At 40.1% G+C, this 15,507-nt stretch overlaps 1 protein-coding gene and 1 pseudogene across 1 annotated transcript in view; one reads left to right on the top strand and one right to left on the bottom strand.

The window, feature by feature from the left end:
* The window catches only part of Glg1 (golgi glycoprotein 1), a 94,598-nt gene that overhangs the window by 50,574 nt on the left and 28,517 nt on the right, over positions 1 to 15,507 (bottom strand). The window lies entirely within an intron of this gene.
* On the top strand, positions 5,064 to 6,301 carry LOC127234678 (glyceraldehyde-3-phosphate dehydrogenase-like; annotated as a pseudogene).

Below are 15,507 nucleotides of genomic sequence, written 5' to 3'. Positions count from 1 at the left end.
CTTTCTCTTCACATCTCTGGGATTAACATCATGTTCTAGTCTCCCCTGGAAAAGTGTGTCCATGCTGCTGGTAGCATGGAGAAGACACAAGAAGAAGCTCTGAATCTACCTACTGGCTAGAGCAAAGCCTAACCTAATAGTTTGTATGACCAGACCCAAGAAAACAAATATCCTTATCAAGGAAATGATAATCAAAATCCTTAAACCTTTAACTGGTACAAGCCAATCTACTGGCAACCAGACTGGTGTATTTTCATGAAGACATGACATAATCAGACACAAAACTGCAACTTTAGAAGCCAGTGCTTGATTTTCATCTTTGTGTGATTGAATTTTTACTCTTACACACACACACACACACACACACACACACACTTTAGAGCACAACCTGTGGGAGCTGGTTCTCTTTTCTATCTTGTGGATTCTGGGAATCAAATTCAGGTTCTTAGGCTTGGCAGCAAGTGCCCTTGTCTGCTAATCCATCTCACCACCCCCTTATCCCCTGCTATCTTGATTTGCAACTAAACAAAAACATGTCTTTTTTTTCTCCCTAAATTTTGTTTCTCTAGGTTATGATATAAAGCTTTTAGGATTCATGGGACATCATACTATAAAGGATTTATAAATTTATAAATAATCATAGATGGTTAATATTGGGAATTTAGAAATGTCTTTAGAATCAAAGAACAGAGGAGCAGCTAAGAGGAAACACAACAGTGTCAGGCAAAATACAAGGTATAAAACAGCATTTTGACAACTTTGTAAACAGGCACATCACTGCCAATGGAAATTAAAAAAAGCATAAAAGGAAGTTTATGGTTCAGTCATTTGATAAGGAACTAAAGGGCATGGTAGTTCATGCCTTTAATCCCAGTATTTGGGAAGCAGAGGCAGGCAGCTCTCTGGTTTCAAGGCCAGTCTGTTTTACAGGGTACATTCCAAGACAGCCAGGGAAACTCTTGTCTTTATAAAAAAAAAAAAAAAGGTGATAAGGAACTACAAATCAGAAATTTCAAACAAAAAACAGATGTGGATGCTGACTCTGGTTAATTTCTCCAAAAGTACTAATTCCACAACCCAATCAAATCATTGCATCAGATAGAGCATACCTCTTTCCCCCAAACTGTGAATGTGACACACTAGACTATCTTTAATCTCAAAAGAACAGCACGGGACACAAATCCAGATTGCTATGATTGAGAATGTTCTTCCATTTTTTAGCCAGCAGTGAAATGATCAAGATAAACGTATTTACAAATATATACTCAATAATTATGCCTCCAAATTTTGCTACGCATTGTTGTAAAACATAACAAATTAAAAGACTTCAGTTTCTAATCTCAGGTAGTTCAGAATACAGCAATATAGAAAAACTGCTACATCAAACAAATGTAGGATTGAAGTAGGTCTAAAGAATTACTTGTGGGTTACACTGCATATCAGATATTTACATTATAATTTGAAACAGCAGCAACATTAGTTATGAAGTAGCAACAAAGTAACTTCATGAGTGTGTGTCACCACAACATGAGAAACCTTATTCAAGGGGCAAAGCATCAGGAAAGTTGAGAACCACTGAGAATGAGTTCTATACAAGGAAAGGGGGTGAGTACTTTGGGAGGCTGAAGCAGAGAAACCTAGGAGTGGGCAACCTGAGCTATAGAATAAAGCCAACAAAATAACTGAGAAACTATGAAAAAGACTCTGTGTGTGTGTGTGTGTGTGTGTGTGTGTGTGCGTGCATGTGTACACATATGAAGGCCAACCTTGGGTATCATTCTTCAGTGTCCACTCATCTTGTTTTTTAAGACAGGGTCTCTCATGGGACTCAAGGCTCGCTGAATAAACTATGCTGGCTGGCCAGCAAAGTCCAGAGAACTACATGTCTCCATTTCCTACGGGTAGAATTACAAGCATGCACAACCACATACAGCTTTTTACGTGGATTTTAGAGCAGGTTCTCATGCTTGCAAGGCAAACACTTTCTCAAGTATCTTCCCAACCTTATATGTTTTAAGGTATTTTAAAATATATATAATAATGGAATATTTCATCAATAAATATATTTACAATGGCTTGGTTTTTTACTTGACTATATCTAGAGTTATTAACTAAAATCCAAGTGACTGGGTATACCTGTGAAGGATTTTTTTCTTAAATCATTTGCAATGGAAAAGATCCACCTTTCTTTTGGGCTACAGCCTAAATAAAGGGCAAGGAAAAAGGAAGCTTGTATTTTCTTTGCCTGTTTGCTCTCACTGGCAAGTCCATTCCTTCACTGGCTACAAACTACTTCTTCAGGCAGGGTTCTGGCACACACTGAAGACTAGCTGAGACACCCAGCTTCATGGAATGAATAACTACTGAATTCTTGGAACTTTTCACTGGTAGACAGCCATTGTTACACTAGTTGGACCACAGCTTGTAAACCCCTCTAATAAACCACATATACATGATTCATTACATATTTTTGTGATATGTATATGTATATATAATATATATGCATTCTATCAGTTCTGTTCCTCCAGGGATCCTGACTTATATAGACATGCCTAATTTTTCAAATGTTAACAAGATAATAATAGAAGATTAAGAGCTGAAACTTGGGGCTAGAGAAATAGTTGAATGGTTAACAGCCCTTACTGTTCTAGAGCACCTAGGTTCAGTTCCCAGGACCCACATGGTCACTCATAACCACCTGTAACTCCAGTTTCAATGCCCTCTTCTTATCTCTGAGGGCACCAGGCACCAACATATGTGATCAAAACATTCATACATATAAGATTAAAAATTTAAAGGTCTTTTAAAAAAGAAGTTATTAATAATAGGAAAGAGAGAACCTAGCACACATACTCATCCCAATATAGTGGTAAATTAAATGTAAAAAGAACTTGGAGCGTGTATAAGTAACAGCAGTGAACAAAGGCAGTAAGAGAGGGGAGGGGATGAGCACTTGGAGGTACTTGCCTGACTCCAAAAACAAACATCCCATGTGTCATATCCTGGCATAAACTGTCAACTGATACTACATTTCTTACAGCATAACAGACTCAAGATAAATGGGACTGTATCCATTTTGTGTGTGTGTGTTTGTTTGTTTTGTTTTGTTTTGATTTGTTTTTTGAGACAGGGTTTCTCTGTATTGTTTTGGAGCCTGTCCTGGAACTAGCTCTGTAGACCAGGAGATCTGCCTGCCTTTGCCTCCCGAGTGCTGGGATAAAAGGTGTATACCACCAACGCCCAGCTGACTGTATCCACTTTTACAGAGAAACTAACATGACTAAATATACTCTTGCTAGGTAGCAAACCTAGGTTTTTAAGGAATGAAAACTAAATAGTAACGAAAGGCTTAATTATATATTTTCAGCTTGATGCCTTTTTCTCAAAAGATGAGTTGGTAGGGTGATCAGGTAATATATGCAAACGCATTGTAGGATCTTTTTTTTTTTTTTTTAACATTTTTTTAAATTTATTTTTTACATTCCAATCCCAGTCTCCCTCTCCCCCTACTCCTCCTCCATTTCCCTACTCCTCAGAGAGGTTAAGGCTCCCCTAGGAAGTCTACTATAGTAGTCTGTCCTATCATTTCGTTGAGGAAGGACCAAGGCACACCCCACCACCACCACCACCACCACACTCTGTGTCTAGGCTGAGCAAGATATCTCTCCATATGGAATGGGCTCCACTAAGTCAGTTTGTGCATTAGAGATAGATCGTGGACCCACTGCCAGGCCTCATATATTGTACCAGCTGCACCGTTGTCACCTGTATTCAGAGAGTCTAGTTTGGTTTCATGCAGGTTCCCCATTTGTCAGACCACAGTCAGTGATCTCTCACTAGCTTGAGTCAGCTGATTCTGTGGGTTTCCCCATCATGGTCTTCACTCCTTTGTTCATATTGTTGTTCCTCCCCGACTTAGAACTGTACTCCAGGAGTTCTGACCAATTAAAAAATGGGGTACAGAGCTAAACAGAGAATCTCAACAGAACAATCTCAAATTGTGGGAAGACACTGAAGTAAATGCTCAACATCATTAGGCATCAGGGAAATACAAATCAAAATGGCTAAGATAAAAATATACTGAGGACAGCTTATGCTGGAGAGGATAAGGGAAAGGGGAACATTCCTCCATTAGTGGTGGGAGTGAAAACTTGTACAGCCACTCTGGAAATCAGAATGGTGGTTTCTCAGAAAATTAGGAATCGACCTACTTTAAGACCCTGCAATACCATTTTTGTGCATATAACCAAAGGAGGCACTTACACAAAAGGACATCTGCTCAAATATGTTCATAGCAACATTATCCGTAATACCCAGAACTTGGAAACAACCTAGGTGCACCTCAACCGAAGAATAGATTAAAAAAAAAAAAATGTAGTGCATTTACAATGTAAGAAAACAATGACATCCTAAAATTCACAGGCAAATGGATAGAACTAGAAAAAACCATTCTGACTGAGGTAACCAAGATCCAAAAAAGACAAATATAATATGTATTCACTCACAAGTGGATACCAGACATAAAGCAAAGGATACCCAGCCTACAATCCACAACCCTAGAGAAGCTAGAACCCTCTTCCAGAAACAGATGGAAGCAGATGCAGAAATCCACAACTAACCAATGGACCAAACTCCTGGTATTCTAGGATCTTAATTTTAAAATTTTAACTATTATTATTATTGTGGGAGTTTCTCAGTTAGGGTTTCTATTGCTGCAACTAAACACCATGACCAAAAAGCAAGCTGGGGAGGAAAGGATCTATACTCTTTTGTTCATTTTATTGCTCCTCCCTCATTTTGACTGTACTCCAGGAGCTCAGCACAATTAAAAATGGGGCACATAGCTAAATAGAGAATTCTCAACAGAACAATCTCATATTGCTGTTCATCTTCCATATTGCTATTCATCACCAAAGGAAGTGAGGACAGGAACTCAAACAGGGCAGGAATCTGGAAACAGGGGTGGATACAGAGGCCACAAAGTGGTACTGATTACTGGCTTGCTTCCCATGACTTGCTCAGGTGACTTCTTTATAAGAACCCAGGACCGGCTCTCTGCTCCTCCCTGTTCTAGAGACAGCCACATCTTTTCGTGCATTGCCAGCCTCGTTTCTGAGACACAATGGTGAAGGTCGGAGTGAACGGATTTGGTCGTATTGGACGCCTGGTTACCAGGGCTGCCATCAATTCTGGCAAAGTGGACATTGTTGCCATCAATGACCCCTTCATTGACCTCAACTACATGGTCTATATGTTCCAGTATGACTCCACCCACGCAAGTTCAAGGGCACAGTCAAGGCTGAGAATGGGAAGCTTGTCATCAATGGGAAGGCTATCACCATCTTCCAGAAGCGAGACCCCGCCAACATCAAATGGGGTGATGCTGGTGCAGAGTATGTTGTGGAGTCTACTGGCGTCTTCACCACCATGGAGAAGGCTGGGGCCCACTTGAAGGGTGGGGCCAAGAGAGTCATCATCTCCGCCCCTTCTGCTGATGCCCCCATGTTTGTGATGGGTGTGAACCATGAGAAATATGACAACTCCCTCAAGATTGTCAGCAATGCTTCCTGCACTACCAATTGCTTAGCCCCCTTGGCCAAGGTCATCCATGACAACTTTGGCATTGTGGAAGGACTCATGACCACAGTCCATGCCATCACTTCCACCCAGAAGACTGTGGATGGTCCCTCTGGGAAGCTGTGGCGTGATTGACGTGGGGCTGCCCAGAACATCATCCCTGCATCCACTGGTGCTGCCAAAGCTGTGGGCAAGGTCATCCCAGAGCTGAACAGGAAGCTCACTAGCATGGCCTTCCGCTTTCCTATCCCCAATGTGTCCGTCGTGGATCTGACATGCCGCCTGGAGAAAGCTGCCAAGTATGACGAAATCAAGAAGGAGTTGAAACAGGCATCCAAGGGCCCACTGAAGGGCATCCTGGGCTACACCGAGGACCAGGTTGTCTCCTGCGACTTCAACAGTGACTCCCACTCTTCCACCTTTGATGCTGGGGCTGGCATCGCTCTCAATGACAACTTTGTAAAGCTCATTTCCTGGTATGACAATGAATTCGGCTACAGCAACAGGGTGGTGGACCTCGTGGCCTACATGGCCTCCAAGGAGTAAGAGCCCATCCTGGACCATCCATCCCCAGCAAGGACATGAGCAAGAGAGAGGCCCTGGCTGCTGAGCAGTCCCTGTCCAACAACCCCCGACACTAATCTCCCTCACAGTTTCCATCCCAGACCCCCAGAATGAAGGGGCTTAGGGAGCCCTGCTCTCTTGAGTACCATCAATAAAATTCACTGCACCTGTATTAAAAAAAAAAAAAAAAAAAAAAAAAAAACCCAGGACCATCATCATGGATGGCACCACCCTCAATGGATTGGCCCTTCCCCATCAAGCACTAACTAAGAAAATGCCTTACAGCCAGGTCTTATGGAGGCATTTTCTGAATTGAGGTTCCTTCCTTTAAGATAACTCCAGTTTGTGTGTCAAGTTGATATTAAAACAAGCCAGCACAGAGGGTGAGTATATTTTTTGCATGAGTGCAGGCACATGAACACCACAGTGTGAGTGTGGAGGTCAGAGGACAACTTTCAGGAGCTGGTTCTCTTTCCAGTGAGTTTGAGGGATATAAAGCTGTGAGACTTGCATGACAAGCAATTTTACCCACTAAGACTCTTTAAAGATCTAAAAAGATTTGGCTTGACAGTTACATGATAAATTCAGACACAGACAGATAACATAATTAGATAAACTAGGGACCTGGATTAGTCCTAAGAGTCGCCCTGAATTATGAGAACTTTGTTCACCTTGCTTAGCTTTTCTACATCAGTGACTCAGAAGTTATGGCTATTCTTGTACTTTACCCTCTCCTCAAGAAAAGCAAAACTGAAATAGTTGATTTTAAGACTTAAAATTCCTAGCCCTTCCTCTAAGCTCCATAATTTCAGAACTGGGTATAAGGAAAGTAATAGAAAAACACTTAGGTACCTAACTGCCCAAGTGATGGTGGTGCACACCTTTAATCTAAGCACTTGGGAGGTAGAGGCAGACAGATATCTGAGTCTGAGGCCAACCTGTTCTACCCAGTGCATTCCAGAACAGTCAAGGATACACAGAAAAACCCTGTCTCAAAAAACCAAAGAGAAGGAGGGGGCAGGGAGAGGCACCTGACTAACAACAGAACTCATCACAGAAGTTCATGACTGTATGTGACTTAACTTTAGACTGCTGATGGCAGGTTTTAGACTAGAACTGAGACTTCTTTCCCTAGGGCTTGGGATTCATAAAGATTCAATATGCTTTTGGAGTCTGAGATCATCTTGAAATCCAATGTAAACTTCTTAAAGATTTATTAGGCAAAGGAAAATTATGAAAAACGTTGTTTAGGGCTGGACAGATGGCTTAAGAGAATCTTCTTCTCTTCAGAGGACACAGAGTTCCAGCACCCATGCCAGCCACAGCTGCCTGTAACTCCAGTTAGCTCCCTAGGGCACTTGTATACATACACAGCAAACACACAGATATATTTAAGTTTTAGAAAATTAAGTAAATATTTAATAATTTTAAAAAGAAACACTGATTAAGCATTAGTTGAGGTTCTTTTAAGGGTCTTTAAAATCTGTGATATGGAATTTAAATATAGAAGTATGTTGAATTTCAAGCCTTTTAATACAGTAAATTTGCATATTATCACGACCAAGACTGATTTATTTCAATCATCCTCACTGGTCCAAGTCATAACAAAGAGGTTTCAGAACAAATTACTAAGGTATGAATGTTCTCAATTAAACTGACTTAGAAGGATTTTTTTTTGGTTTTGTTTTGTTTTTCCACTGCCAGGGTTTCTCTGTGAAACAGTCTTGGCTGTCCTGAAATTCACAGAGATTCGCCTGCCTCTGCCTCCTGAGCACTGAAATTAAAGGTATGCACTACCACCGCCCAGTGAAGCATGGTTTATACAGAAAGCATCAATACAAAAATATGTGCTCCTTAAGGTAAACTGGCTGAGTTCCTGAATCTTGCCAGAGAAATGAACAGATTCCTAAAATTACCTTAACAAAAATATCTGAAAGGAGTCTTTCAGGAGAGACTGGCTGATTAGAATTTCAGTACTATGGAGAGATTGAAATGTTGCAGGTTCAGAGGCTAATTATTTTGGGCTAAGTTCTGGCCCTCCAGAACAGCCATTCCTTGCCCCTTCTGAACTAGCATCTTGTGACAATAGATAAAAAGTCTTTTAGAATCTATTGACTTAGCAAACCCCAAAGCTGAAAATGCCACAAGATAGCATCTTCAGCCTATAGGAAGTCACCCATCTCACTGTACCTGCCTATGTCCCCATCAGGGTTTTATAAACTTGCCTTGATTTATGACTTTTTCTCTTCTATAAAGCTATAAAATCTTCACAAAACTGCTATTACATTGGAACATGGACTTTGGCATAACTTGTATCTGTGTTCCTGGGTTTATGGTCACACAAAATAGCTCCAGAATAAACTATCCCTTTAAGAAGAGAGCTGTGGTTTTTGTGTAGACATAACCTAGAAAATATACCAGTTTGTAAGATAGAAACTGAGAACTGGATTATGACTAGAACACTAAGTATTCGAAAGTTTTATCAACTATTAGAGGAATACAAAAGAATGTTACTTTTCCTAAGTATCCAGAACTAAATTCACAACAGATTTGCTTACCAATAAAAAATATCCTTGGAAGGCAGCACAAATGGGTATCTTCTCCTGATTAGGTACATTCTGTGGTAGTACAATTTTTCCAGGAGTTTATTTAGTGAACTCCCAGTCACAGACACAATCCATTTACTAGCTCAGTCTAAAGCCTGCTCCTCAAAGCAAATTGTATGGCCGGTTTCTCAGAAAATTGGGATTCATTCTACCTCAAGACCAATCGATACCAACTGAGCATAGACCCAAGAGATGCTCAATTATACCATAAGAACATCTGCTCTCATAGCAGCACTATTCATAATAGCCAGAACCTGGAAACAATCTAGATAACCTGAAAGAATGGATAAAGAAAATGTGATATATTTACACATGAAGTATTACTCTGGGGGGGGGGGGAGATACGTCGACAGTGACACCATTAAATTTGCAGGCAAAAGGATGGAACAAAAAAAAAAAAAAAAAAGCCACTCTGAGTTAGGTAACCCAGACTCAAAAAGACAAAAAATGTATGTATTCACTCATAAGTATATATTAGATGTAAAGCAAAGGATAACCAGACTATAATTCACAGCTCCAGAGAAGCTAGGTAACAAGGAGAACCTTCAGAGAGATGCATGAATTGCCCTGGGAAGGGAAATTAGATGAGATCTCCTGAGTAAACTGGTGAGTGTGTGTTGGGGAGGGGGGAGAGAATGGGATGTTGTGGGGGTGGAGTGGAAGGGCAATGAAAGAGATATCTTAACAGACTATGGGGTTAGGGAGAAACCTTGTGCTAGGGTAATTCCCAAGAATCCACTAGAATGACCCCAGCTAAGATTCCTAACAACAGAATAGTGGAGAGGATACCAGAACTGACCTACCTCTGTAATCAGATTGGTGAATACTCCAACTATCATCATAGAGCCCTCATCCAATAATTGATGGAATCAGATGCAGAGATCCACAACCAAGTACCAGGCTGAGCTCTGGGAATCCAGTCAAAGAGAGAGAGGAGAGAATATATGATCAAGGGAGTCAAGCTCCTCTACAGAGACAGCTGAACCAAGCTCGAGGAAACTCATGCACTCTAGACTGACAGCAATAGAGGCTCTATGGGACTGAACTAGGCCTCCATATGTGGGGAGACAGTAGTGAAGCTTGGACTATCTTGAGGGGCCCCTGGCAGCAGGACCAGGATCTAACCATGGTACATGATCTAGCTTGTTGGAGCCCATTCCCTTTGGTGAGATGGCAAACTCAGCTTTAATGCATGAGAGAGGGGCTTGGTCCTACCCCAACTTAATGTGCCAGACTTTGTTGATTCCTCATGGGAGCCCTTACTGGTGAGGTGAAGTGGATGGGGGTGGGGGGTGGGGGAGTGGGTGTTCAAGGTTGGAATGCAAATTGAAACTTAAATTTTTTTTCTAAAAAATAAATATAAAACATATATACATACATACATACATACATACATACATACATACATACATACATGTGCATTGGAAAGGCATCTTCTATGCAGCTAGATAACCTGAGAAAGTGAGGGACCTTATGCTATTTGTAAGCTTATTTATTTGATATCTTCTGACATGTGTGGGATAATTATAAGGTTTTGATTTTAAAAACATCAAGGTACATCCAATTTTGTTTTCCCATAGTACAAATTAGCATGTTACACTAAGCCCAGAGTTGGGGGGTTAGCTCCATTACTTGGATATTATAGTTATTCATGTCTATAGGAACATGTTTGACTTTTAAAAAGGAAGGGGACAGTCAGTAAAGACAGGTAAGGTAATCTGGGACTGATGGCTGAAGTGTCTATTCAACACATCAAAGCAGATGCTGACCCTACCAGGTCCTCCCTGCCTCCCTCAGTTCTTACCTGTTACAGGGCCCTCCAGGCTGGCATGCTCTCCCCACAACTACCCTTCCCTATATAACCCAAACACTTTGGTTACCCCTTCTCTTTCATGACTCCTGGCTACTGCACCCGGATGCTGCACACCTCCTTCCCCTCTTCCTTCCTGTTCCCCTCTCCTCATATGGCTCAGGGTCATGTCCACTCCGGACTCTCCCAGATGTCCCTGCCTCTGAGTATGTTCTGCCCCACATAAATAATAAACTTTCTCTTCCACCACACTTAGAGGCAGTCATGTCCCTTTCCTTTTTATTCCTTTTTTTCATTCATCTGGTGCCAAAATCTAGAACCAGTCATGTTTCCTTCCTTCCTTCCTTCCTTCCTTCCTTCCTTCCTTCCTTCCTTCCTTCCTTTTTCAAAAGATTCAGGAATTCAAGAACAAATAGGCCAAGGCTCTAGGATATGCCAATCTTTTTATAGAACCTAGTTCAAATTACTGACACTTCTAAGGGCTCGGCTCACTGTGGGCAGTGCTGTCTTTGTGCTGGTGGTCCTGGCGCAATTAGAAAGCAGACAAAACAAGCCATGGAGAGGAGTCAGCAAGTGGCACTCCTCCACAGCCTCTTTATCAGTTATTGCCTTGAGTTTCTGCCCTGACTTCCTTCAAAGATGGACTGGGATGTAAGGCAAAATGTCCTTTCCAAGTTGCTTTTGATTGAGATGTATGTGATGTTTTATCACAACAGTAGAAACCTAACAAAGACTGTCATTTTGAATAAATGATGTAACTTTTGTAGGTCCAAATTTCCTCACTTATAAATGAAAATAATATTCAGCCAAGTGGTAGTGGCACATGCCTTTAATCAAGGCACTTGGGGGAGGCAAAGGCAGGCCGATCTCTGTGAGTTGGAGGCTAGCCTGGTCTACAGAGAGAGTTCATAAGACAGCCAAGGATAGGCAAAGAAACCCTGTCTTGGGCGGGGGGGGGGGGAGGTATTTAATTCGCATGTAGGCATATGTAGGACAACAATATAACCCTTGATGTAAGCAAATAATAAATCATATATAGTTACAAAAGTAATATTCTACACTTTTAGAAGAGTATTAATTTTGCTATGCCCCAACTCCAAAATGAATCAATCTCAAAAATTCAAGTATAGGCCAGGCATAGTGGCATACTCCTTTATTCTTAGAACTCAGAAGGCAGAGGCAGGAGGATCTCTGTGAGTTCAAGGCTAGCCTGGTCTACAAAGCAAGTGAACAGACAGCCAGAACTACATAGACTTTGATAAAAAAAAAAAAAAAAAAAAAAAAAAAAACAGAATAAAATAGGAGCTAGACAGATGGCTTAGCAGTTTAAAGCACTTGCTGTTCTTACAGAACCCTGAGTTGAGTTCTCAGCACCCACATGGTAGTTTATAATCATCTATAAATCCGATTTCAGAGGATCTGATTGAAACCCTCTTCTAACCTTCACAGGTACCAAGCAACCACATAGACATACACACATACAGGCAAAACACACAGACACATACATACACACTCTCTCTCTAAAAAAAAATCCAGTTAAAATAAATTTCCTTATTACGCAGGAATTAAGTTTCTAAGCTATGTAGCTCTGGAGATAGAACTTAATAGAAGAATATTTATATAACACAAGTGATGTTCTTGTTTCTGCATTGTTTTTGAGACAAAGTCTCACAAAAAACAAATTTAACTTTGGCTGGCCTGGATGTAACTCCTTATCAGCCTGCCTCTGCCTCTCAAGTGCTGGAATTAGAGGTGTTTAGTACCATGCCCAACAAGGCTCTGGTCTCAATTCCAGCACCACAAAGGAAGAGAGGAGGGAGGGTAAGGTAGATAAAACATCTACACTCAGCTATATACACAAAGATAACTATAACTTAAAATAGTTCAGTTATATTAGGATAAATCAGTTTTAAAAAAAGAATAAATCAGTTCATGAAATTCTCATTAAAAAATCTTAATCATAACCAAGTTTTCTTATACAAACATAGTGTGTGTAATTACAGTCTGTTCAACTCTAATCTCTTAATCTACTATCCATGTGTAAATCTAGGTTCAGTTATTTATTTTTAATTTCTTTAAGGATATTGTTTCTTATTAAAAATCAATTAGAAGATTTAAATACTTTGGTTTTGTTCATACATGTTTTAAGGCTCTCAAAAGCCTTTATATTAAGTTCAAATATTCAGATTTAGGTATCTTTAAATACCCAAACAAATTAAACATCGACTTTGGATCTTTTTTGACTTACTGGGGAACTGAACTATGGCCTCCCACATACTAAAACTAGACTAGACCTGCTCTAAAATTTACTTGAAAAATGTTTCTAAGCCCACTATAGGCAGTCTATATATATTTTACCACATCAAATTCAAGAGTATTTATTGTTATGGAACAATCTTTGCACACTATAAATATGTATTACTCTCATTGGTTAATAACGGGCTGACTGACCTATAGCTGGGCAGGAAGAGACTGAGCAGGAGAGCCAGAATAGGAGGATGCTGGGAAGAAGAAGGGCAGAATCTGAGGAGTTTTGAGCCAGACACAGATGAAACAGGAGATGAACATGGTGCAGAAAGAAGGTACTGCCAGGTGGCAGAGGGTAGACAAGAAGCATTGGTTAATTTAAAATGTAAGTTAGCTAGCAACAAGCCTGAGCTATTGGCTGAGCATTTATAATTAATATTAAGTCTCTGCATGGTTGGGAGCCAGCTGGCGGGACAGAGCAGACTGCTGGGACACAGAAAAGTCCACCTACAATTCATTTTATGAAAATAAAGTTGCTTGTCACCAACTGGTAATAAGATTAATGACTTTGATAATCTAGTTTGAATGCCATAACTCTGTTTGGGTTTGTTACCTCAACTACCTGACAATTACCTGTGAGAGGTAGTACAAAATGTATAGGAGGAACACAGCTAAGCTACTATACATTATTCAATCATAACCACACCCTCAAACTTTTCATCATTACAGTTACTATTCTTTCTAAGAGTTTTGAGAACTACAATGTCTATCTAAATCAGGTGACTTTAATTTAAGGCCTCTGAAACTTTAGTCTACACCATAAGAAGTAAGACAAAAGTATAGGAGGAAGCCCATAGAGACAACTCAGCAGATAAGAATCGCTAGCTGCTTATATAGTAGATCTGGGTTCAGTTTCCAGGACCCCCCATAAAGTGGCTTCCAAATGTCTACATCTCCAGCTCCAGGAGATCTATTGTCCTCTTCTGGTCTCTGTGGGACTAAGGAGCAAGTGATTCCCTGTCTCCAAAAAAAAAAAAAAAAAAAAAAAAAAAAAAAAAAAATAACATAAATCAATCTCCTTTTAGTTCATTTCAGGGCCATTAAGAATTCCTGGTTATGTTTTTATATTTTTCCTGTACTTGCCTCCACACTTGCCTCTATATTGCCTCCACAAGAGTGAGTAGGAGATAGTATCTCAATTTTAAAAAAGCAACAAAAGTAATACCTATATATACAGATCACCCTTTAAATCTTTTTCTCATTTACTAATACCCTATTTAACATAATTATGTATTCTCTCTTAAAAACTATGTCAAGTCCAAAAGAAACTCTACTCCCCCAAATCCTGATGCCTGTTTCCTTCTACCAAAGAACCATTCCTCAACACTGTCAGAAATGACAAATGGCTTTCTGTGGTGTCTATTGGCATACCAAAACACATTCTGATCTCCAAGTGTACTCAGTACCCATAGCTCTCTTCTCAGCTGGCTCCCTACCCTAAACTTCTCCGGCTCATGGGCTTCCCTTCCCCAGCTTCTCATTCCCATACAACCCTACCATTTTGGTCATCCATTCTCTTAGTCCTGCACTCTCTGCAATCTGTTTTGTTCTCCTTTCCTGGTCCTCTTTTTGTCTTCCTCTCTTGGACCTCCTTATGCTCCCACCCCCATGGCCTGGTCCATTCTGCTGGCCATATTCAACCTACTACTTTCCCTGCTCTTCCAGATGCTGCTGCCTGTACCTTCCCTCATATCTACAATAAAAACTTTTCCCCTCAACCATATCTTGGAGTGGTCATGTCCTCACTTTATACACTCTGAACTCTGAAACCCAAACACAACAACAAGTCTGTCCCTAAAGGTAACTAATTCCATTTGCTTTAGAATTTAAGATTAAGAAGATCTAGTTTACATAGACCACCAAAACATGTCAGACACAGGTCTTGCATGGCCTTATTAGCGTAAGGCCACAGTTTACATTCATGACAAAATTCAATTCTTTCCTTTTCATGGATAACAAAGAAAGATTTGTGCTATGATTTGGGAGAAGGCAATCATTAATTCCACACTAAACTATAAAATGCTTTCAATTTAAAGTAGTGGGGAAAAAAAGACATTTTTCAAACTTCTCTTCCATTAATATTAGAGTCATATCTTTCTGAAAATATCTGACAGCTATTACAAAGTAATTACCACATCAAACATCTTACAGTAGTCAAAAATCTAAACTTGTAATACAGAGATCATTTCAATTGTCTGCTGTCAAAAGCCATACCCTGTGATATATTTATTTTAAGCATTGTTGTTGGTTTAAACTTTCAGAGTCAGGACAAAAAATAAATAATTCAGAAATAAAAACCCAGAGTGATGGAAAGCTAGTCGAATACTTTAAGCTATTGATGCTTTTATAGAGAAACTGAGTTCAGTTTCTAGCACCCAAACTAGTAGCTTAAAACCAACCACCTGTAACTCCAGCTCCAGGGGAGCTGCCTTCTTCCAGCCTCTGTAGATATCCAAATACACATGACAGATACATAAATCCACACATATAAGTAAATAAATAAATAACTAAATCTTTCTCCATAAACATGTTCCTTTAAAAATTCCAAGAGCCAGAGGTTGGAGAGATGGGTGAGTGGTTAAGAGCACTGGCTGCTCTTCCAGAGGACTCAAGTTTCCAGCACCCATATAGCAGCTCACAACT

Source organism: Phodopus roborovskii, unplaced genomic scaffold (assembly GCF_943737965.1).
Source record: "Phodopus roborovskii unplaced genomic scaffold, PHOROB, whole genome shotgun sequence".
Taxonomy (NCBI): domain Eukaryota; kingdom Metazoa; phylum Chordata; class Mammalia; order Rodentia; family Cricetidae; genus Phodopus; species Phodopus roborovskii.
The sequence above is the reverse complement of the archived record's forward strand: the minus strand, read 5'-3'. Positions and strand labels throughout refer to the sequence as shown.